This window comes from Equus asinus, chromosome 6, assembly GCF_041296235.1.
Source record: "Equus asinus isolate D_3611 breed Donkey chromosome 6, EquAss-T2T_v2, whole genome shotgun sequence".
Lineage (NCBI taxonomy): Eukaryota > Metazoa > Chordata > Mammalia > Perissodactyla > Equidae > Equus > Equus asinus.
The window spans coordinates 59,459,213-59,484,641 of record NC_091795.1 but is presented as its reverse complement, the minus strand read 5'-3'; positions in this window follow the sequence as shown (position 1 = coordinate 59,484,641).

Below are 25,429 nucleotides of genomic sequence, written 5' to 3'. Positions count from 1 at the left end.
TCATGATATAATTTCCTCCCAAGTCACAGAAGACTTCACTTAGTTCTTTCCTCAGCCACATCAATTCAGGGATCTTTCCTTTATCAAAGGAATGTGATACCAAAACATTCTTGGCATCCAGTAGCACCAGTTCAGTCCAATCCCACTAGTTTCCCAAGAAATTCCTCCCTGGTTAAAGGCTCTGCCTCTTAAGCATATCTTTATTTAATTTCACTTCTTTAGTCTCTATGTAGAATGAGTCTTATTGTACAGTAAGTCCCAGATGAATGACTAAGGCTGTGAACTTCCCAGCAGAAGTCGGTTGTCAAGGGCACTCTTTCTGATTAAGGTGACTTGTGCCCATTCAAGCTGCACGGTATCAGCTACACATAATGCAGGTCATTATGCAATCATGAAATCCCAGGGCCCAGAGTATACATGCATCTAGCTTTACTAATCTTCTCAATCACATAACCCAATGACTAAATATCCTGTTCCGGAGCAGGTCAGAATTTAGGAACTAAAGTCTGGATCTTGTATTTTCTTTCCTAAATTTAAAGGCAAATAATTAAAATGCATCAAATCTTCTCTGTTCAAGGTCTGAATGTTGTTTTTCATTTAGCTATCCAGAAAAAATAACATACATATTAACTGGCTAATCATTCTTCCTAAAATCTGTGGCAAAATATAGAAAGCCATAGAAGGGAGCATATTGCTATAGTGGAAGGAAGGTGAGTCACAGAATAGACAAAGCTTGGCTCAAATTGTGGTTCTAATTCTATTAGCTTTTTGACTTGGGGAAAATTACCTATCTCTTTTAATGTCTCTTTATTTGTGAAATCAGAATAATAGTACCTGTCATGTAAGTCAGTTTTCTAGATTAAAGTATTTAAGATATGTGATGCACAGTACCTGTGACATATGGAGGTGCCCAACAATAAATGGTAATTAGTCCTTCTATTTCCACTTTCTTTTTTACAAATTGAAAAAAAATGAACAAAATAATGCTTAATATGAACACTAGAACCTGTAGGCACAATTAATCTAGTTAATACTCACCGTTGTATTTAGATAAAAGCAACATGAAAGGATTATCACTGTTCATTAATGCATCATCAGTTATAAATGCAACAGAAAGAATCTATTTATGGAATAAACTATATATTCCTGATGTCCATATAGAGTTTTTAATATTTATTCGGATTTTATTTCAATTTACCGTAACAAGGATTACTACTTAAATGTATAGGTGAAGCTCTAGATGAAAAAATATATATACTGTGGAATTTTACTTAGACATCTATTGGATAAAAATTATAAATAAAAATTGCCTAATTCAATAAAATGTGTGGTATCATAACCTTGATACCTTGCCTTCCAGTACTCAGCAGAAATCAAGGCAAAGGCTTGTCAATTGTTTATATATTGAAATCATTATAGATGGAAAATATTTGCCCCTGCAGGGACATTTGTAGCATTTGAGGTCCCTTAGAAAAATATAAACTATACAGTGAGGGCTAAGTATTTTATGCAGGAAAATGCTAAGTATGGGGGCATAGGAAGGGCTGGCAGAGTGAAAGCCAGAGAAAGCTGATTCAGGAAATCAGAGTATGCTGCAGAAACCTCATGTCTCTGTCTGCAAAGCCCCTATGCCTGCTGCTCTCTAGCAACAGTGGGTTCTGCTTCTCTTTTACTTACTAGAACTCTCGTGAGTGCCTCTCACTGGTAAAATGGAACCTAGAACCTTGTTCTCAGGGAATCTGGAACATAAAATTACTAGGCTTCTAGCCCCTGAGATACAGGGAAGAGCATAGAAGGAGATAATTTAGATAGGGAGTATAGAAGGGAGATAATCTAAAGATAACCTGTCACAACAGTGACAAAATACCAGGATATGGTCTCAAGTTGAGTTAAGAAAGTTGGAGCATAAGATGACAGGCAATTATGGGGAGAACATCATAAACCTTGTTAGGTATCCCTAGAAATATTGGTATTTATTTATTTGGATTTTTTAAAGGATTATCCTAGAAGAAACATACTACCATATATAGGGAATTAAGTTTGAAGATTTAAGTAACAGGTGCAAATAGAACTGATATTCCAATGCTTACTCTTCTTTTGAATATCATTTCAGAATGTGTTTAATAAAATGATAGTGAACATGTGTGAAAATAGTTGTAAACCTTTCTTATTCCATATGTCATATGTCATATACTGATTTATAAAGATTTAGAATAGATTCTTTTAACTTTATCTTCCCCTCCCCCTCTAGAATTGAACACATGCAGACACATACACAGGCACGTGTGTGTGTGCGCACACACACACAACCACACTTGATTATGTTTTTATACGCAGAAGACAGAAGCAGATGGCAGAAACTGTGAATTCCTAGCAATAGACTTCAAGACCACAATATAATTCTAGTGAAACAACAAAACATACCACTCATGTAAACTGATCAATATAGAACTCATTAATAAGTCCAAATATTTCTAGCAATTTATTAAAGAATTAAATCAGTGGTGATCCAGGCAAAGTTAATAATACATTTCGCTTGTCTCCACTCTCAGACTATTTTAGTTTTGCAGAGAAGACAAAAGAGAAATAAAAATAATTTAATTTTCTTTGGCAAGGAAGATTATTCAAAAAGAATCCAGAGGAAATAGTGCATGTGTGTGTTTTTTAAAGACAGAACAGAGATTGGGGCTACAGCTTACTTGACATAAGGGAAAATTTAAAAACAAAATCAATCAAACAAATAAGTAAGCTGCTTCTCATCATTCACAAGGGCACTCCTAATACAGATATTTAAATTTGGGAAGCACAGGATTCTAGCCTGTTAGAGCGCGCACACACACACACACGTACATACACACACAGTAAAAACGCGTCTTTATTACTCAGGGAAACAATAAACAATAAGCCTCCAGGACAGTACAAGAAGCACAATACTTAAAGAGTTGAGACAATAAGGGAGAAATTAACATTGCTGTGGCATTTGCTTTATAATATCAGAGTCTATGTAAAGAACCTTAGGTTGCTACGAATAAATAATAAACTACCAGATTGTCAAACTATCTTCAAAATCTATTAGAAATAAAGTTAAGCATATTGGTCAGACCCGCTATTTCAATTGATTCAATGAATGGTCAGTGTTCACGAACTGCATATAAAAAAAATCTTAGATCAGAAAAGGATTTCCAAGGGTCGTTTTCCATTTCTTGGCAAGCTTTCCTTTAACGCAATACAGAAACTTTGTTTTTACACTCAGCCTAAATTTATTCCACTTTGGTTAGGTTCCACAGACTCTAATATTTAGAAAATACTTTAATAAAATGTTGCCTAAATTCCCATAATTTTTCTTATCTGCTCTTGAAGAACAAGATAAAGAACAAGATAAAGAACAAGATGACCACATAAAACAATATGAGAGATTTGGCCTGGATTACGGTCTTCTGTATAGGGTTATAATTGTTTTTTTTTCTCTATTCTTGAAAACGTAGATTCAAATCTTAGAATGCCAAAAATCAGCTGAGTGTCATTATTTATTATTAGCTTAAGAATAGTTGTGTGTATTACCAAATTCACATGATCTATAAAATAAATGTATTGATTTCCTCCAAAAAAACCCACCAGAATAATCTATTGATCAAGCAAAGTCCAATTTGTTACTGCAGTAAGGGAGCACTCCACCTTGACAGAGTTTTATTAGTTGCTCAGAAAGGGGAGGTTAAGGGTAGGTCATCAGAAGGTTTTGGGTTTTTAGCTGGAATAGTTTAAGTAGGATCTTTCTCTGTATGCATTTGACTGGCATTGGCCAAACATCGTATTATAATAAATAGTTTATGGTTGATGGACGCAGTGAGGACACAGTCTTGCTGAGTAAAGAGTTGTTTGATAAGCAAGCAAGGTAGCTCTGTAGTCATCTCTTGTCCCAAAAAGGGCTCTACCCAGATGTACAAGTTATTCTCCTGATAATTAAATTCATTTAACTGCCTATTATTTGGATTAATAGAATTTTGGGGAGTTCCTGAGGCTAACAAGGAAGTATTTACAGGTTTACAGCCTTACCTTCTTGGGTAAAAGTTTCCTGGAACAAATAGTAGAGGCACATGATGTGGGGCCTCTGTTCTTAGTCCCCATAATGAAGCTCTGAGGCTGCAGGCATTTCCGTTTTCCCTGCTGAACTCACCAGCTCCAGAAAATCAATATATTAATTTTATTTGGAGATATCCTGAGCTCCTCATGAAAAATATAGAATAACCTCTTAGTCTCAGACTCACTCAAGAAAACATAGTTGATAAACGTAGAATCAACTGAGGTCATATGTTTAGGGTAAACTTACCCATTTATCTCTCGAGGCACTAAGCCAACATAAGCCAACCAATGCAATGGGAAGAAGACCCTTTCTCCTTTCTCCTGAGCCATTGCGATGTGAGAGCTGTGCTGGCCAATATTGAAATAATTCTCAACCCCTATGGTCCTAAGGAGGTGAAGTGGAAAACAGGACAGGGTGTATACCTGGCAGAGGCTACAGGACCTTCCCCTTTGCACAATGAGGTAGACAATCTCCAGGGACAAATAGTGGAGCAAGGCTTCCAGTCTACATATTCGTCTCCTATCTTATGACCCAGATGACTCAGAGCCCAGCACAGCAATGTGTGAGGGAGGGAGGGAGGGTAAAGGTGGGCTGTGGGCAGAGGTTCCCAGCATCTCTTCAGTCCTGTGGTGAAGTATGTGTGGTAGTAAGGGAAGTGTGCTGGAGCCAGGAGCGAGCAGAATACCTAGTCATCTTCTCTCTGATCTCAACTGCAGTGAAAGAACGTTTAGATCCTTGTATCACAACTTGCCAATTTCTCTGAGGGGGTGGAAAAAGGAAAGGATTTATTTCTGTGTAAAAAGAGATAACATTTAGATTTGTGCTAGATTGGATTATATTTCCTTGTGCTTGGCTGCCATGTGTGTATATATGTATATGATAAAATTTACAGGAATATTAAAGAGAGAGAAATGCTTACATTCTTTAAGAGTAGGGCATTTTCTCAGATAAAGACCTAAGGTATAGATATAAAAAGTTTGACATAGGATGCAAGTCCAGAAGATTATCTAAATGGCCTGGATCAGGTCATATTTTGCTTTTTGTTTTTAATTTAAAGCTACTTAATAGCCAATATTTGTATAACCAATTAAAAGCCAATATTTATATAACACTTTAAACTTTTTATAAAATGTCTTTATTTGTATTGCCAGGATTTTCAACCTGTAAAGAAAACATGTCTGAAAGGGAAATGTAAAAAAGCAAGGGAAAGATATATGTAATGGGTTGGGGTCAGGAATGTTCCCAAAGAACTAAAAATCCTATAAAATCTTTATGGTTTAAAATTCATATTTTTTCAAGAATTACACAATACATAAATGAGTTTCATAAGCATATAAGGTGAACGGTAGACAATAAACAGAACTTTGTAAGATATTTTTTTGGTTCAAATTCTACTTCTCAGCTTACCTGAAGTGATACTTATTTGGCAGAAAATAATTTGGTATAACCATTAAAAGAAGAACTTGAACTTGCTGATGAATACTTTTGCAAGTGATTGAGAAGGTGAGTCAGCAAGAGATTGTGAGGCTGAATTTTAGTTTCATGTAAATAGCATCCAGAATTTAAGAGAAATTTATACATCAACTTTCTTCTACTATAAAAAAGTTAGAAATAAATTTCTTCTTTTCCAAATAGAATGCTCAATGGACTGGTGAGCTTTTCATTTTCAATACTTTTTAAACTTCATAATTTTAACGATCTCTCTAATCCTTCCTGTACTAAAAATTGCTGTTAGAATCTTTGGCGATATATTTTCATTTTTAAGTTTTGATATGTTCCTTTGTGTCAAACAAATTTAATCAGTTTTTGTACAAAAAACATCAAAATGATGACAAATGACAAATTTTGCCATTTTGTAAGTACCTAATGATTTCCATCTTTCTCAAATACGTTTTCATAGAATCAGCACCTTTATGCTTCCTGTTTATACTAATGTTTATCAAATAATGTCAAAAGGCAGTAATACATTCAAATAACTTTAAAATGCACTGCTATATAGCTAAAAATGGTGACTGAGCTGAAAATGGGAATACTGGCAATCAAATCTCGCCTCCTTGATTAGGAGAGGAAGCATGGTGAAAAGTGAACGTTTCTTCCTGGTATCCTAACTCTCAATTGAGGTTCATCCAACTCTTTTTCATTGCTTCTGTAAATTATTAGAACTAGGTAAGCACCATAAGAGTATAGACTTTGTTGGAATCATTCAGATCTGTGTCCTCTTCCATAGAATAACTTGCAACATATTAGGCCCATGACGAATGTTTGTAAAATTAGTAAAGAGACACAATTCTTATCCATGTTGCACGGCATTTTTGCTCAGTGTCTGTTCTTTGCAATAGATATAGCAGACAATAGTTTTCCAATGTAGAAACATATACCATGCCTAGGCAGTAGAACAGAGGAAGGAAGAGCTGGACCGAAAGACTGCAAACTTCACAGGCAAGACAATTGAGGGAGGTATCAAGAGTGAAGGAAAAATTAGTCTGGGTGCCAGGTAGCAGAGAAAACATTTCATTTCCTGGAAATAATTAAATGAAAGAGAAAGATGGTAGATCCCAGACCCAGAAAGGATGGGATAATATGTAGGGGATTAAAGTGGGCTCTCCTGTACCAAGGGGGATAAGAAGGAGGTGGTAGTGATGCTTAGGTGCAAAGCATTGATTTGATCACTGTAAGAGATCTGTTATTGGGGCCAGGCAAAAGTAAGATTCGGCCAACATCAAGCCTGTATTGATACTCACATATGAAACTCCTGACCTGTGGTTTCTTAAATTTTGATAACTTTAAGAAAAAATGGTTCAGAACATAGAGTGGGATGGAAGCCTTGTATAAGGCTAACTAGTCACAGCTTCTAAGAAAATAATCACTTAAGTATTATAAACCATGGTGGCAGATAATTCTGTCTACCAACATCCTCATAATTATTGTGAGTGTGTCGGATGTGCCTGCAAGATTCATTAGAGTTTGGCAGACTCTGCTTTTGATTCCAAAGTATGGCTCCAAAGCTAGGAAAAATCTTTTCTAAATGATATTACACAGAAGCATTAAGAGGAGCCTAAAATAGGACAAGAAGTTTGGCTTAATTTATTTTAAATGTAAGTATTAAATTGTTATTTGTTTTTAAATAAAAATAACAAATTGCAGCTATAGATTGTTAGGTATGAGTAAAATAAAATAAATAAACATAAATTTTGAATGTCTATCTTCTTTAATCCTTACCTTCATTAGGAAATAGATAATTACTTCTCCTTTTATGAAGTACTGAATTATACAGTTCTATAAATTAAATATTACATTTAATATGTAAAACTTAAGCAATAATGTACACATATATAAGACACAAAATAGAGAATCATAAGCACACTGGAAATATTATTATAGTATTTAGTATGGACCAAGGTAAGTCCCTCCTATATAGAATCCTATTTAATCCTCAGGCTTGGAAATGTTGTTATTTTTCCTAAGAGCAAACAGCAAGTAAATAGCAGAGCCAGTTTCTGAACAAGAGACTATTTGTTTCTAAAGTCCACTATACTATATGCCTAGATAGCTTAAAATACTGGTCTCTAAGTACTTATCAATGAATATAAGATTTATTCCTTTATAATAACAATATTTATCATTTATCACTCTAAAATCACATATAGGTCTGTTCTTCTCTATCATATGGTAAAGTAAATATATCATAAATAAAATATTTTTACTTGTGCTTATTTGAAGGAATATTGTACTTTCTAGCTAGAATTGTGCTGTGGAACACAGCTTCCGTACTGTAAACACAATAGTCTGTTAGTCTCGAAACACAAACTGCTAAAGGAAAGTTTCCTTTTCAGTGCTATGATTTCTAGCTACTAATGAGAATTAGAGTGTGTAGTTTAGGTATTTCATTAATAGAAATTATTCTCTGCCTCATTTTCCATAAATTAACATAATTAAAAGTAAGTTGTATCTACCTAATGTGAGACCATTAACTTAAATGTATTCCATTATAGCCTGATGCTGTGTATCTATGCAAGAATTCAATGGATCTGGTCAACAAGAACACCTAGATCAATTAGGCTATTTCCCTCTCTGAGTCCCTTCACTGTTGTTACTGTCTCTCTGTCTGGAATAGATAACTTAAATCTTTCAGCAGAAACTCTTTGGAGTATTCATTTTAAAAGGGAGAATTTGAGGGTGTAGTGTTCCAAACCCAAATAATCAAGAAAAGAAAGGAACCAGATTACCACATTCAGATAAAAAAAATCAGAGATCAAAATAGAGAAAAGATTTATAGAGGGAAGCTCATAGATCAGACCATAAGCTAGAGCAAAAAAAAAAAAAAAATAGACACATCCGTAGCAAAGGCGACCCAGAAAATGAAAATGTTGGAGGTCTTGTGAGAACTTCTTCCCCCTCCCCTGGCCCTGTTGTGCTCCAACCCCTCCTCTGCAGCTGCAGGGTTAGGACACCAGCAAACTTGATGGGACCTGCCTTTCCTCCCACAACTCCCTGTGTGGTAAGTACACACCAGTACAAGTTTCTGCATTCCCAGGAAACCAAGACACATGAGGACACACTGGCCCGAGACCCGAGAGAATACAACTGCAGGATGTAGTAGGTGAGGAAGATATTGGTTTGGGGTCTGGAGCATTTTATAAGGTTGTATTTTCAAATTAGTTTGATTATAAAGATTATCAAGAATATGGATTTTTTTTTTTTAAACAGCTGGACAGACCTTCTCCTGGATATTCCAACTCACGATGTACGGTAGGGCTCAAGAATCTACATTTTAATACATTTCCAGGGGATTTTTAAGATAAAGGATAGCTGATAAACACTAGTACATGTTAGGATTAAAGGGTTTGGGGATATTTAAGCCAGAAAAAGTACCAAAATATACATGCAACATAATTGCTTATTTTAACTATTTAAAATTAAGGCTGTGGGAAACAAGCTGTAGATATACTAAATATGGTTCTAGAAAACAACATGAAGAACTTCAGGAGCTATTTAAATTGATTCGTTAAACTATTCTATTATATAGTAAAATTTACCAAACAGGTAGAAAATACTTATACAAAGATAGCAAAACTATTAAACAAAAATATTAAAAAATAATTAACTGTATAAACATCCTACTAAAAAGGAATCACTATTAATTTTATACTAGTTCCTGAAAAGTTTCCATCATGTGTAGATAAAATCTCTGATTAGCAAGATATTTTTGTAGGAAAAAACACTTAGAGAAATCTATTAATGGTGTTCAGTATGTTAAACACAATAAATCAACATTCAAGAGGGTCCCCTCTTCCAAATCAACTGTTTGTTGGAATCTAAAAATGCTTCTCTCATAAAAAAAAAAGAAAGTCGTAGAAATTTTATATTCTGATTGGACATTTTGTGTTGTATTGGCCAAATCTATGAAGGGACATAAAGGCTTGTCCACACTCTCCCTTCTGGAAGGTGGGAATATTTAGATTAATCAAGTTTAGCTGACTTCCACAAAGTCCCCTTAGTAATTGAACAATGTAATTATTGGAGTAAAAGGATAATTAAAAAACAAAAGCTTTTCCTGAAAGACCTTCATCTTTTTTTTTTTTTTTTTGCTTGATATTAGCCCTGAGCTAAATCTGCTGCCAATCCTCCTCTTTTTGCTGAGGAAGACTGGCTCTGAGCTAACATCCGTGCCCATCTTCCTCCACTTTATATGTGGGACACCTACCACAGCATATCTTGCCAAGCGGTGCCATGTCCGTACTCAGGATCCAAACCAGCGAACCCCAGGCTGCTGAAACAGAACGTGCGAACTTAACCACTGCGCCACCGGGCTGGCCCCCATTAATTTTTTTCACAAATTATTGCAATCTACTGAGTAAGATTCTTCTACAAGTCTTATGTTAGTAAATTCTTGTCTTAATATTTTGAAATAGCCCATACTTAAAATATTTATTGCAGTTCTCTTCTGAAGACAATTATGGTAAAATCTAATGTAAAAAACTCAGGGTCTTGTTCTCTCTCTTTCTATATACACATGTGTACATATATGTGTCCATGCACACACATACACATCCACACATGATATTTAGAAAGGAAGAATGGCTATAGTCCATGCACAGCAAATTGCATTTCTGGCCAATTTTATGGGGCAAATATAACATTATAAAATATATTAACTAAATATGTCGTGACTTTTGATAGCCATACTTAAAAAGTACAAGTTGATTTTTAATTCAAATCTACTATGTGCTGTGATTGATCTTAAAATGCTTGAAATATTTCTGGACTAAAAATTAGTACCCAACAAGAAGGCTGAGGAAACAACGTTTTCATTTATCAAACTCTGAGGAATGTGCTGAGTTTCAGGGAAATTCCAGACACGTAACTTTCGATTCTAACAGAGTAAACACTAACCAAAGACGTTGTATGCTCTGCTGATGACAAACGTCATCTCTTGCTTTGTCAGTCAAATATGAAGGTAAGTTTCTATCAAAATTTGCATTGATAGAGTATTGGAGGTTAAATATGTTTATAGAAGGAACTTCTAGCAAGAAAGGCCTGGGGTGGTAAAGGAAGTAAAAGTCATCACTTTTCATTCTTGGAGTCACCATCTGGGGAAATCTAAGACAGTATTTCTTCAGCCTTAGCTACCACCTCATTATAAACACTTCATTAGTGTTTTTCAGCTGCTCATTTGTCTCTCTTCTCTCCACCTGCATATCCTCCCAGCCAATTTTCAATAATGGCTGTCCCTTTTCCCAGCCCTCAATGTGCCAAGCACTGGACAGATTCTGAAAGGCTTCACTTCAAAGTGAAATGGAGAATTTGGCCAGGACTTAGCTGCCATGGAGACACCCTCAATATTTTTCTTCCAATACACATTTGTTTGAATTGAGCATTTTTTGCCTTTTCATTTTCTTTTTAATGGCACTTCTTTCCCAACTGCTCCAGGGGCCCTCCTCCCAATTTATGGTTAAGAGAAAATCAGCGTTTTCTTTGTTTCCTGCTTCTACTTGTTTAGCATAATTTAACCACTTCTTCCATTTTGAAGTCTATGATATTTCCTTACCCAAATGTCTATCCTTATTGTATCTATCATCCTCCAGAATCCTCTTCTATTTCTATTGGAAACTTCAGAGACTATTTAACCTACTTCACTTCCATCCAAGCATCTGACAGTTTGGTGGTTAACATCAGCTTCTGCCCTGAGGACTCACCTAACATCCTGTACATACCTAGATTACTTGTTTCAAGTTATTCTAATTCATCTCTTCACATCATAAAAGCATCATTCCACGTATCAACCACCAGGTGGAGCTGCTCTTGATTTAATTTGAAAATAAGACAATGTGGAAACTCTCTTCTATTTCTAAACCTTCCCCCTGTGCAAATACCATTATCTCTGTGCTAGAATGCTAATGACTTTATTTGGTTTTCTCTACATCCGCTCCTCCATTTCAATCTATTCTCCATCCTACATCTACAGTACTTTTTTAAAAAATGTAAATTTGATCATGTCCCACATCCTTAGCCTCACCTCTACTTTAAAAGATTTCAAGTTTTTCATTGTTAGAAAGATGGAGGCAGTGTTATAACTTTAAATGTTTGACAATTTGTTAGCCGGGGTGTGTGTTGGGGGGAATATAAAAAGCCCCAATTTTTAAAAGTTGCCAAATTTCCAGATTTACTCCTACGGTGGCAGATTTCGAGCTAGCAATGTGACATCACTGAGTGTGGTGTTGGAAAAAGATGCGCATTCAGTCATGGAGAGCCAATGTAAGCTGACTCTAGCACACCACTGGATGGAGGGAAACTGCTAACTTCAGCTTCAAGTCCCTGCTTCATCTGTCCCTTCTGACCTAGTTAACCTAGGCTATCCGCTGGCCATTCTGAGCCTTTGTTTATTTTCTCAGATGTGCTCTGTGCTCTGCTCTCTCTAGCCAAAGGGAATTTCCACATGCTATTCCTTCTGCCTGGAACACTCTCTATTTCAACCTTGACAAAATTAAGATCTTAGTTCTACTGAAATTTTCTTAGGGAAGTCTTTCCTGATTCCTACTGCAAACAGACTAATCCAGATTCTGCTACTGTGTGTATACTGGGCATCACCTACTTCTTCCTCTCTCACAACTCTGTTGTCATTTTCACACCTCTATGTGTGATTGTTTTATTAATGTCTATCTCAACCAGACTGTAAGCTCTGTAAATGCAAGAGGTTATGCCAGGATGGGCTCATCACTGTATCACCAGTGCCTATGTTTAGTGAAGTTCTAAGCATAGAGTAGTTTCTAAAAAATGATAATAATGTATGTGGAATGAAAAAAATGATGAAGCCTTTATCCTTCTACTGCACAGTACTTAGCATATATTAGGAGTTCATTTGATGGTTATTGAACGATTAATTGAAGATTTCATCTACTCCATTTCCTCATTTATGCTGAAATGTTTTCACCTTTACTATGAACTTTATTCCTAATATTCTTCAACCCAATATTATTCTCATCTCTTACGTGTTAGTTTATAGTTCTCCACTCCATCTATTACAATCCTCAAAGCCTATATTCCAAATTATTTAAAATGCCATTATTACAACTATAACCTGATGAACCATCAGTCTTTATTACATTTATGTATGGGCACTACATTTTTACGGTTCAGGAAAAATTCATTTGCATTAAACTTAATCCTGATCTGAAGATGTTGGATTGAAAAAATGGTAGTAAATCAAATAATGAAAATGATTTAACATAAAATTAAAAATCACATACGGGAAAGGGAAATTCATCTTTGGTGCACACATTTTGTGAGAAAAATGAGATTATTTACAAGCAAACGTTGTGAGTGGGATCTTGAAAAATGCTTGACAGTACTCTATCATAGACACTCAGAGGAATGCAAGTCATTAGATAAGTGGTAGATTTAGTGAGCGTACTCTGACATTCTGATTGCTAACATGGATGACATGTATGAACGAACCCAAATACTTAAGAAAGGTTCTCATAAAATCGCCAGTGGCGTTTAGTAAACATATTGTGATTCTACTGAACCACGTTACGTAGGTGTTGATACTTTAACATAAATAATTTACTGTATAAAAGCAAACCAACCAAATCAATATAAAGCCTTTCCTGCTTTCAACATCTGACTTTTCCCCGATACTATTTTCCATTGACCATCTGTTGAGTTTGTTTCTGCTGCTTTTTGTTTTGTTTTGTTTTATCTCTGAAAGTGAGGGTGACTCTCTTTTTGTCTCTGCATCTTTTGCTTAAGTCAGAAACCTCTGTTTCTTTCAAAAAGTCAATTTTTAAAAACTAACAAAAAAAGAGAGAGAATCTATTTTATCAAGATTTCTCTTTTAACACTATGTTTAAAGTGCTTGTTGCCTAGTGTTTTAGAAGTTAGAGGTATTTCTTTTGAAGTGTCAATCTGACTATTACCATGATTTTGATGGTAATTATAGTGGAATGCCCATATTTCAAAGAGTGAGATCAGAAGTTCATTTTAATCTCTGCACTGACTGAATTTGACAGTGTTTCTGTGGCTTTTGAGTCCTGAGTACATACAATTGCAATGCATTTTGATGTAATAAACTCATTGTTTATCTGGATGGTTGGGCCAGTTGGCTATATGAACAAACAGTTCAGTGGTTTAAACATATAATATCTAATATTACAATCATATTTGGAGATTATTTTAAGTGTAGACATTATCAGAGATTACCACATGCTCATCTGTGGAAATTATTTTGAGTATAATCAAAGCACAAATTGAATAATACATACACATTTATTTTAGCCTTAATTAGGGAAAACCTAAAACAGATTGTATGAAGAATACAAAAGAGTGATATCACTCTTTGGTTCTTGCTTGTGGGGATAAGACAAAAACACTGAAAATATAAAAAGAAAAGAGGAAAATGATTGACAATATGAGGCAAGAATATAACAAATCACAATGCAGTACCTGGTTAATTTATCAAATGAGGCATGTATGCATAAAATCCCATGGCAGCTTCCTTCCAAAAGCAGAAGCCACAGGATATTTAAGAATGAATAAATGGAAATACACAGTATTAGTACGATTTCACACACCATTCTCAATGCAATACAGGTAAGTGGACAAAAATAAGTGAGGATATAGAAAAATGAACATAAGTAAAAATGTATATATCATGATTATACATTGGCACCCGATAATAGTGAATACACAGTTTCAAAAATATATATAGGACATTCATGAGAAGACCATATATTATTTTGCAAAGACAAACTCAGTAAGTTTCATGAATCAAGATTAATATTAACAACAATCTCTTATCACAATGCAAGAAAGCTAGACATTAATAACAAGGTCAAAAACAAAAAGGCTTTTCTACACTGAAAAGAAAATAAATTCTTAAGTGAAAGGAAAAATGTCAACTGAAATTTCAAAGATAATTAGAAAATGATAATGATAAAAATCAGTGCATTCTAGAGTCTAAAAGATAATATTTAAAAGACATTACAGGAAAACTCATAGCATTAAGTATTTAGATCAATAAAAATACATGAATGAAAATATATATTAAATATCAAAATGAAAAATATTGAAGAACTATACTGAAAGAAAATAGAAGAAATGATATAATAAAGATCAAAGCAGACCAGATTATCTCAGCATTACTTTCATTGGTTCATAGGAGAAAAAGATAAACTATAAAATAGCACTTCCAGAATGGTCATATGAGTAACTCTGCAGACCCATTCCTCAAGGAACAATCCTATCTGGTAAAAATTAAAATAAAACAACTCAGAGCCTCCTAAAATTGTTCTACAGAGTACAGCAAATGGAGAAACGCTTGTTCAAGAACATCTATGAAATCTCAGTAACAATAGCAAGAGTCTGTGGCATTTCAGCCATGACTCACTCCTTCAGTTGCCTTTCAACAGCTCAGAGAAACAGAAGTTCTATTCTGGGTGAGCGCAGCCAAGAAAACAGGCCTCTCTCTTCTCCCAGTTCCCAGCCTAGGGCTACAGCTTCTCCCCAAAGGGGGAGATTACCAGAATTTCTCATCCATATTCCATTAGCTTTTGGTTGCAGAAGTTCTATTCCACGTAAAATCAGCTGAGAGATCTGGGGCTTACTTCTTTCAGTTGGCTACCAATCATAGAACAGACATTCCACTCCAGGCAGGGAAGGCAGATAATATTAGACCCCAATTATCCTCCCTCACATTATTCATAGGACAGAAGTTCCACGATGGAAGGCAATTTGAGAAGAACAGGGGCTACTGCCCCTACTCAGTGATCACTTATAGATCAGATGTATCACTCTCTCCCCATGGCCAGCTCAAAAGCAACAACACTAAGTTCTCCCAAAGGAAAGAGAAAAATCATAAGAACAGAGAGCCACAGAGCTCACAGCTCACACTAAGGGGACTGACTTCATTTTCATAGAGCATGGGGAATTTCAACACTAAGGGCACCGTTGAAAACAATGGAGGCATTGATGGTAAGTAATTAAGAACGAGCTGTCAGTCCTATAATAGCAACAAGTGAAATCACAAGGCCACTAGAAGTTTAATGGAGAAAACCAGGAAAATAGACAGATAAAAAGAGCCTTTCTAGGCTCAGAAGAGGCGTCAAAGAGTAGCCTCAAAGACTAGTCCTTCAAAGAGCTCAAATTTAATTTGATCAGACTGTGAGTAATTTATTCTCCAGGGATAAATTATTGTCAAAAACAATAGAATAATCAGCTAGCAATTAGTGGAGGCTAGCAGCTGAGAGAATTTGTCACTAATAGATCTCCCTTACAAGAAACAATAAAGGAAATCCTTCAGGCTGAAAGTAACACCAGAAAGCAAAAGGATGGGAAAAAATAAACCATGCAATAGCCAAGATAGGAGGGCTACAATGGCTTTAAACAAACAAATGATAATAATAATAATAATAATAATAATAATAATAATAATAATAATAGAAATAAATAGGGACATTATATAATGATAAAAGGGTCAATCTAAAAGGAAGATATAATAAATATATACGTATGTTCACCTAACAACAGGGTTAAATCCATCAAGCAAAAATTGATAGAATTAAAGAGAGCAATAGACAATAACAGCTGATGGAGCAACAGGAACTCTCGTTCATTGCTTGTGGGAGTGCAAACTGTTACAGCCACTTTGGAAGACAGTTTGGCAGTTTGTTACCAAGCGAAGCATAATTTTACCATATAATCCAGCAATTGCACTCCTTTGTATCTACCCAAAGGAGTTGAAAATCAATGTAATCTTCCTTAACGTGCTAATATGTATTTATACTTTAGCCAAAGGACAGCATTTTATTTAATGGGAAACAGAGAACATACTCAGTGAAATTTGGGAAAGACAAAATGCTTTTTACATCTCTACTGTTGTTTAATTCGATTGGAGTTAATATACAATACTATCAGCTGTGCGATATATGGGAAAACTTTGAAAAGTATGGCAATCAGGGAGCTAACCAAAGATATTATAGCACACTATGAAACCTCTATAATTAAAACACTATGGCATTAGTAAAAAAATAAGACAGAATAATGGCATACAATAGAAATTCCAGAATCATCCTCAAGAGCAAATGGAAATCTATATGTATATTATAAAAGTAGCATCTAAATTGCTAGAGGAAAGATATTTGAAATGAATGGTGTTGGGACATCCAGGTACCCATTTATAAAAATATAAAATTGTATCCATACCTCCTGCACCATACACAAATAAATAAATGGCTCACAGATTTAAATTTTAAAAAATATGAGTAACAGAATACAGGAATAAATTCTTTTGTAACTTGAGAAATGGAAAGTATTTTCTTCCAATTTTTTCAAGAATTTTTTAGTAGCTCCTTCCACCCTCCCTCCAACCAGGATTCAGTCAATGTTATGCACTGCATTTGGTTGTAGATCACCAGCGTTTTTAGTCTAGCCTGATCTCCCACATTTTTCTTTCTCTCTCTCTTTTTTTTGTTGAGTTTATAATAGTTCACACCATTGTGAAATTTCAGTTGTACATACTTCTTGTCTGTCACCATACAAGTGCTCCCCTTCACCGTTGGTGCCCACTCTACACTCCCCTCCCCCTGGTAATCACTGAACTGTTTTCTTTGTCCATGTGTTTTTTTATATTCCACATATGAGGGAGATCATATGGTGTTTGTCTTTCTCAGTCTGGCTTATTTTGCTTAGCATAATGCCCTCCAGATTCATCCATGTTGTTGCAAATGGAATGATTTTGTCTCTTTTTATGGCTGGGTAGTATTTCATTGTATATATGTAACACATCTTCTTTATCCAATCATAGGATGATGGGCACTTGGATTATTTCCATGTCTTGGCTATTGTGGATGGTGCTGCAATGAACATAGGTGTACGCATGTTACTTTGCATTGTTGATTTCAAGTTGTTTGGGTAGATACCCAATAGTGGGATAGCTGGGTCATATGGTAGTTCTATTTTTAGTTTTTTGAGAACTCTCCATGCTGTTTTCCATAGTGGCTGCACCAGTTTGCATTCCTATCAGCAGTGTATGAGCATTCCCTTTTCTTCAAATCCTCTCCAATATTTGTTGTTTTTTGTCTTGGTAATTATAGCCATTCTGACGGGTGTAAGGTGGTATCTCATTGTAGTTTTGATTTGCATTTCCCTAATAATTAATGATGTTGAGCATCTTTTCATGTGTCTGTTGGCCATCTGTATATCTTCCTTGGAAAAATGTCTGTTCATATCCTCTGCCCATTTTTTGATCCAGTGTTTTGTTTTTTTTGTTATTGTTGAGTTGTGTGAGTTCTTTATGTACTTTGGTGATCAACTCCTTGTGTGATAAATGATTTGAAAGTATTTTCTCCCAGTTAGTGAGTTTTCTTTCTGTTTTATTCATGATTTCCTTTGCTTTGCAGAAGGAAAGCTTTTTTTTTCTTTCTTTCTTTTTTTGCTGAGGAAGATTTGCCCCAAGCTCACATCCATTGCCAATCTTCCTCTTTTTTTGCTTGAGCAAGATTAACCCTTAGCTAACATCTGTGCCAGTCTTCCTCTATTTTGTATGTGGGATGCTGCCATAGTGTGGCTAACAAGTGGTCTAGGTCTGTGCCCAGGATTTGAACCCACGAACCCAGGTCACTGAAACAGAGCATGCTGAACTTAACCACTGTGCCATGGGGCTGGCCCCTGGAAAGTTTTTTAACTAAAATTAAGAAATAATCTAAGAAATGAATGATAAATTCAATGACATTAACGTGAAGAGACAAATATATGAATCAAGTTAAAAGCAATATGACAATTTTGAGAAAATATTTGCAACTTTTATCACTGATAAGGAATTAATCTCATTAATATAAAAAGAGCTCTTAGGATTGAGAATAAGAACAAAAACCTAATAGGACATAGGAAGAAAAAATAGCTAGGCACTCAGAGATGAAGAAACATCCTTCAAACTTATAAAACATAATCTAGCTCAAAATAGGAAAATTACAAAACACAAAGGTGTGCACATTCTCCGTTGGTGCAGCTATTAAAAACACTCTCTCACATGTTGCTGGTGGGAGTGCAAATTGTAAAAGGTACTTTATCAGTATCTCTAAAAATTGTGTGGGCATTTACTCTTTGACACAGCAGTTCCACTTCTAGTGGTCTACCCTGAAATGACAGTTTCCTGTTGTGTTGTGCAGGGAATCCTCTGTTGTTTAATAGATGTCCATTTAGTTGTAACTCACAGGGAGAGACAAAGGGAACAGTCACTTCACCATGATGCTGATGTCACTCTCACATGTCCACAAATGCAAAACAATATATGCACAATGCTATTATTTGTAATAGCATTTGTAAGTGAAATAGTATTATTTGTAAAACATTGGTAATAAATTCAAACATGTACATTAATAAGTAACATATTTTAATAAATTAAAAGTAATTTAGTTTATAAATTATGGCATACTCAATTATGCAATGTTAAAATATAGTGAAGAAGACTCTATATAGTAACATAATGTGATTTCCAGGATATATTTTTAAGTGAAGGAAACAAAGTTCAAAACACTGCACACAGTGTGTTAATGTTTGTGTAAGAAAGACAGTAAAACACTCATGCACACACACACACTTATATGCTTCTTAGAAAAGAAAATACACTAGAAAGATAAATTAGAAATTAATCTATATAAATGGTTTCCCTTGAGGATAGGGATTGGAGTAGAAGGAATAAGAATGAAAGCGAAATTCAGAGTACCTTTTTATACAGTCTGATTTTTGAACTATATATTTATTTTTCATTTTTGTAGTTAAAATATTAAATAAATATACTAATTCATTAAAAAATATATAAACATTCCACCATTTATCCATTATCTATTGATTCATACATCATTTGTCCATTCAGTCTGCAAATATTTATTGGGTGCTTTCTTTTGGCCAATAGCTGTTCTAAAACCAACAGAAAACTGGAAGGCGTGATACTTCTCATGGAGCTGTTTTGGTTGGACCTGCTCTTTTCAGTAGGAGTGCTCCATCTAATGGGCCATGTAGTCCATTTTAGACCTTCCTGGACTCCATAGCATTTGTACACATGACCCTTGATTTAAAGGGATAATTTTGCACTAAATTGCATAATAAAAATCTCAATCTATAGGAAAGATTTATTTGGGTTATGCTCTGAGCAACAAGATGTTTAGTACAGAGTTTGGGACAGACGCACCGCCTGCTATTGTGGAATACACTTGTGGGATGGTTTTAGAGAAAGAAGAACTCAAATATTTATCTTCTCTGGTTACTTTCTGAAAGAAACAATGAAAATAATTACCCTCTATTAAGTTATTTCCTATCATCCAGACATTCTGTTCAGGGCTTTTTTATCATGTCTCCTTATTTTTCTCCATAGAATGTTATCCTCATTTTACATATAAATAAACTGAGGTATATAAACAAATTTGCCTGATGTACTGAAAACATTATCTATGATGAAGGTAATTAGGTGGAGCAAACACTCTAATTTTATTCTTTCTAAATTCAGAGCTTATATTCTTATTCATTACTCCTAGTATGTATAAAGGTAAAAATAGCTTTTGGAGGAAAAAGCTCAAACAGTACTGGTCAAAAGAAAGAATAATCCGAATATATTAAGAGAAAGATAGCACCAAATGCTTTGAATAAATGGATATCTATAGGCTTCATATTGAATATCCATTAACAGGGAAATATTAAGGAGAAGTTAAAAAGGATAAGTGAGGCCTTGATTAAACTCTAAATTTATTGTAATAAATAAGAATATGCTTTATTTTCTCCTCTATTGTTTGCAATAACAAAAATAGAGTGTTAAAAAATTTTCTTGGCCCAGAAAAATTCATTCCAAGTTTGCACATGGAAATGTAATTACTAAACTTTTGTTTTTGTTTACTAAAAGATCTTGGAGGTTGGGGAAAATGAATGAAAGACTGGAAATAAGGCGGGCAATTTTTAATCTTTTTCTTTTTTCCTTCTTCTTCTCCCCAAAGCCCCACCCCCCACCCGGGTACAGAGTTGCATATTCTAGCTGTAGGTCCTTCTGGTTGTGCTGTGTGGGATGCTGCCTCAACATGGTCTAATGAGCAGTGCCATGTCCATGGTCAGGATTCAAATGGGTAAAACCCTGGGCCACTGAAGTGGAACACAAGAATGTAACCACTTGGCCACAGGGCTGGCCCCTAGGGGGACAATTTTTAGCGTCATAAAGGTGAAGGAAGTGTCTCTGAACACTATAAATGGTTGAGGTTAATGGAGATCCCAGACAAAATTGTATAAAAGATTATTTAAATGGATGTATTATGAACACTAGAGGAGGATTTCTAAGAGTCAGCATGGTTAAATTCTTATCAGTTTAATCCAGTTTTCCAGCTTGGTATGATTACTAGGTTAGGGAAATGAGGTTGATATAGATAAGATTTTCAACAGTGTCTTATATGATATCTTTTGTTTAAGGAAAAGAAATATGAATTTGATAGAAGAAAAACTGGGTGGTGTATTACTGGTTAATGGATTACCCTAAAAGAGTATTTAATCTCATCAATTTTGCTGTAATATTATATGGTTAATTTGCAGACTGCATATGAATTTATAATTGCTATGTTTCTCCTACTAAAGTTTTTGCCTCAAATTCCATCTCTCTGATATTTTTGATGCTCCGGTTTTCTTTTAGGTAGCATAGACTGGCATATCTTGTTCCATCATTTTCATCCTTTCCTGTATGGTATTGTTTGAAATAGCAGAGAACTAGATTTTTTCTTTTTCTTTTGTAAATACAGTCAGATATCTGCCATTTCATAGGCTAATTTAATTCATTTATGTTGTTTATAAGTATTGATATTTATGGAGATTATTTCTCTGATATTATTTTTTGTTTTCTATTTAGAATCTTACTCAATGTATATTTATTTCTCTATTTCTTTTCTGGACTAACTTGTTGAAATATTGTCTTTCCCACCTTTTTCCTTACCCTGCTTTTTACACTCATGCTTGGTTGAAAGCAATACATATATTTCTTCTGTACTTCTTTAATTTGTTAACCTAAACAATTAAATTTCATACTACATAGCCAAACATATATACAAAACTCATTTGAGTAACCATGATGGGGAAGGGAGAGGGAATAGGAGCTGGGTTTGAAGATGAAGGGAAAAAAATAATAACAATATAAAGTAAATAAGAATGGCCATGGTCCAGGCAGGTGGCAATGGACAGCCATGACCTGTTCATCGTGATTAATTCCTCTCTGAATTCTTGAGGTACTCAAAATTTCTTTCTTCCTAAATATGGTAGATTTTAGAAAATGTAATTAACTTTCAAACAACCCATATTATTGTGAACTAGAATTAATTTTACCTTTTTAAAGGCTATTATTTTCTGTTTTGTCAACTTATTTTTATATTGTGTGTGTCTTTAGCTTTTCTTTTAAGTTCATTTTGCTTTTTGAGAAAATGTATACAAAATGCTGGCAAGCTCTCAAAGTCTTTATAAGTCTGAAAGTGTCTTTATTTTGCTCTCACCCTTGAAATGAGAATTCACCTCACTAACAGCTCCAGATTGTCAGTTAATTTCTCTCAACACTGTGAAGATATCATTCCATTCTCTTTGGCTTCCGTTGTTGTTTTCCAGAAGTCTGTGTCAATCTAATTGTTGCTCATTTGTAGGTAATCTCTTTCTTGGATGTTGGCTTTTAAGATTTCTTCAACCTTTTCTATTCTGCAGTTTCACCGCAAGGTGTCTAGTTAGGGATTTGAGTTTATTTATCCTGGTTTTTTTTTTTTTTTGCACAGAGTATACTTTCACTCTGAGGCATAGTCTTCCTTCAGTTCTGGAAAATTAAAAGCTAATATCTCTTCAAATATTGCTTTTATCTTATTCTTTCTTATCCTGAGACAAGCTTTGGAGTCATACCGAATGGGTTCAAATTCTGACCAATCGTTAACTGTGTGGCTACTTTCTATGTGTTGGTTGTCTCATCAGCAAAATGGGGATAATGTAAACATACACACACACACACACACACACACAATAATAGTTTCTGAAACCATGCTTCTTTATTATTCCTTTATATTAACTATCTATTTCTGTGTGTCTTTTCCTAATGATCTCTTCAGTCTTGTCCTGTTTAGAGTTTATTCTATCCTTTTGGTAATTTCAATTATATCCTTTTCCATTTGCAAGGTTCTAATCAGTTTTTGTTGTTGGTTGTTTCCTGCTTGTTTTTGTTCCATAATTTTTTCCCTTTTTAAATGGCAGGTTTGTTAATGAATCTTATACTTTTGTTTTGTAGACTTCCATGTTTTTTGGATTGGAGTGTGAATTCCAGTCTCTATTTCTATATTCACCCAGCCCTACCATGGAGCTTTTGGGTAGACTCTACCTGGTCCTAGGAACTCCCAAACCTGAACTGGATCTTTAATGGTGTTTCTGAATTTTGTTTAGTAAGATTGCCCGGGATATCGCAGACATAGACATTGAGTCAGTGAGTTGTTCGGTTCACTTTCTGGTCAAAAAGTAGTGCCTTTTCCTTCCACCTCCCTCTCTCAATCCACAACTGCCTGTATGATATCACAAAATAGGTCAGCCAACAGATTTTTTGGCTTGTGTGTTTCAATTAAAAAGAATTTATCCTTAATTTTTCCCTAGAATTACTATTCTACCACAATGCTTTGAGAAGTGAGTCTACTTTTGGTCTCTGGTTAGAGATGGACATTACTCCATGGGAACTTAACTCCTGATCAACACTGTCCACTTCCAGACACAAAGCCAAACATACCCACAGCATCATATCTAATCTCCACTTTGTGCTTTTGTACAGTCTTGGTCCCAAATAATATCTTGTTTTTGAGCTCAATTTTGTCTTTTCATATACTGTTTATCATTAGCATGCATTTGGAGTGTGGCATGGAGTAGGAGGATGACTAAGTGGAAATTCATGGTATCATCTTGACCAGAATTCCTCTATCATTTACTTTTCAATCCTTATTATTCTATGTAATTCCCCCATTTTTGGACATTTATATTCCACCTCCGCAATTTGTCTAGTAACAAAATATACTGAATATGAATAACATGCTATTAGAAGAACAATTGAAAACATTGAGGTTTTTCAGTTTAGAAAAAAAGGCATGGAGTGGAAGGGACAGAAGAATAGTTTTCATGTATTTGAAAGGGTGTCAAGTGCAAAGGGATTTAATTCATTAGTATTTGTTGAAGTGAAGAAAGTCAGTTTGACTAAACAGGCAGAAGCCCTGAGCTATGGAAAGATGGACTGACAGCCTAGAGATACAGTGACTCTCTCAACTCTAAAGTTTTTACTCATAGACTGAGGGGCCTTTCAGTAGCTTTTATAGTGGATTGAAATATACAATATGTAGGTTGATTAGAGTAGATGAGTTTCAGGTCCTTGCTACCATGGAGATTCTGACTTTAATTGAATAGAAAGGGGAATATAGAAAATTCTGAGATTATCTTTTATACTAAAGTTGCCATAAACTTGAGGCCATCACCCACTCCCAAGCACAGATGGATGACTTCTTGGCTATTTTGTCAATCAAAGCAATTTTCTATTAATTTCAGCTAGTTTTTTATATAATAAGAGAATTGCCTCTTACACGTCTAGCTTTGGCTTGTAGATCATGGTTCTTTGAGTTGAGGCTTAGTGTATTAATTTACTTAACAAATACATAGACTGTGAGCAGGAAGTGTTCTAAGTGCTTCACAAATATTAACTCACTTAATTTTTAAAAACTCATATGAGGTAGGTAATAATACTGTTCCCCGTTTAGAGATGTAGAAAACTGAGGCATAGAGGTTAGTAACATTCTCGAGGTTATAGAGATAGTAATGACAGGGAAAGGATTCAAATCCAGGAAGTGAGGGACCTGAGTCTTTGGGCTTAATCATTACACTGCTCAACATAAAATCATGCCATAAATCACAGCTACTATAAAGTTCTTTAGCTGCAATGCATTTTATGTTAGAGGATACTAAAACTGTTATTTACTTGTTAAATTTGGAATGAATTCATTTTATGTAATAATACACAGCAGTTTTATTGGCCCAGAATACATTATCTATTTTATGAGATGTATATGAAGATAAAAACAAAAGAAGGAAAATCTAAATGCTACAATAGAATATCAAGCTAAAACTTAATTATTCATTGGCATCTTAAATTAATTGACTATCTACTTTTCCAAATGGGTTTTGGGTGGTAAGAGTGGAAATTAATTGTTTAATGCATGCTTTCCTTTCAAAGAAGGAGTGTTAAGGCGATCATGTGAACTTATAAGTTTTACTAAAGGACCCCAGGGTGATAAATCACTGTATTGGGAAACCTGAAGCAGCATTAACATTCTATCCATGACTTACCTAGCAGCAACCATATTTGGGGAACGATTTGTATGTAAATTTTTAAAAATAAATTGATATAGAGGTTATCTGATGATGGCTACTTTATATGTATGATTTATGATCAATTGTGAGCCTAGTGTTTATCATGCAGACACAAGAAATGAACAACAAATGCAGATCATAAAAAGTGAAGAAAAGTACCCAAAGGCTATTATATTGACACATGCTCCTAGAAAATTGTGTCCGCATTCATGTTCCCTCAAATTGCTGATTTATACATAAAATAATGACATGGAGAATTTTCACCATGTCTAATAAAATATGCTACAGATGCACTCTGTTTACACGAAAGGGCTTCACTTGTATTCAATATCAAAAGGCTTTTGAATGCATGAAAACTTAGATGGATAGTTTTTCAGATAGATAGAGGTTAGACAGATGACAGATTGATTTTGCTGCTAGATACAGGGAATACTTTTAAACTCTAATTTTCATATATTTTAA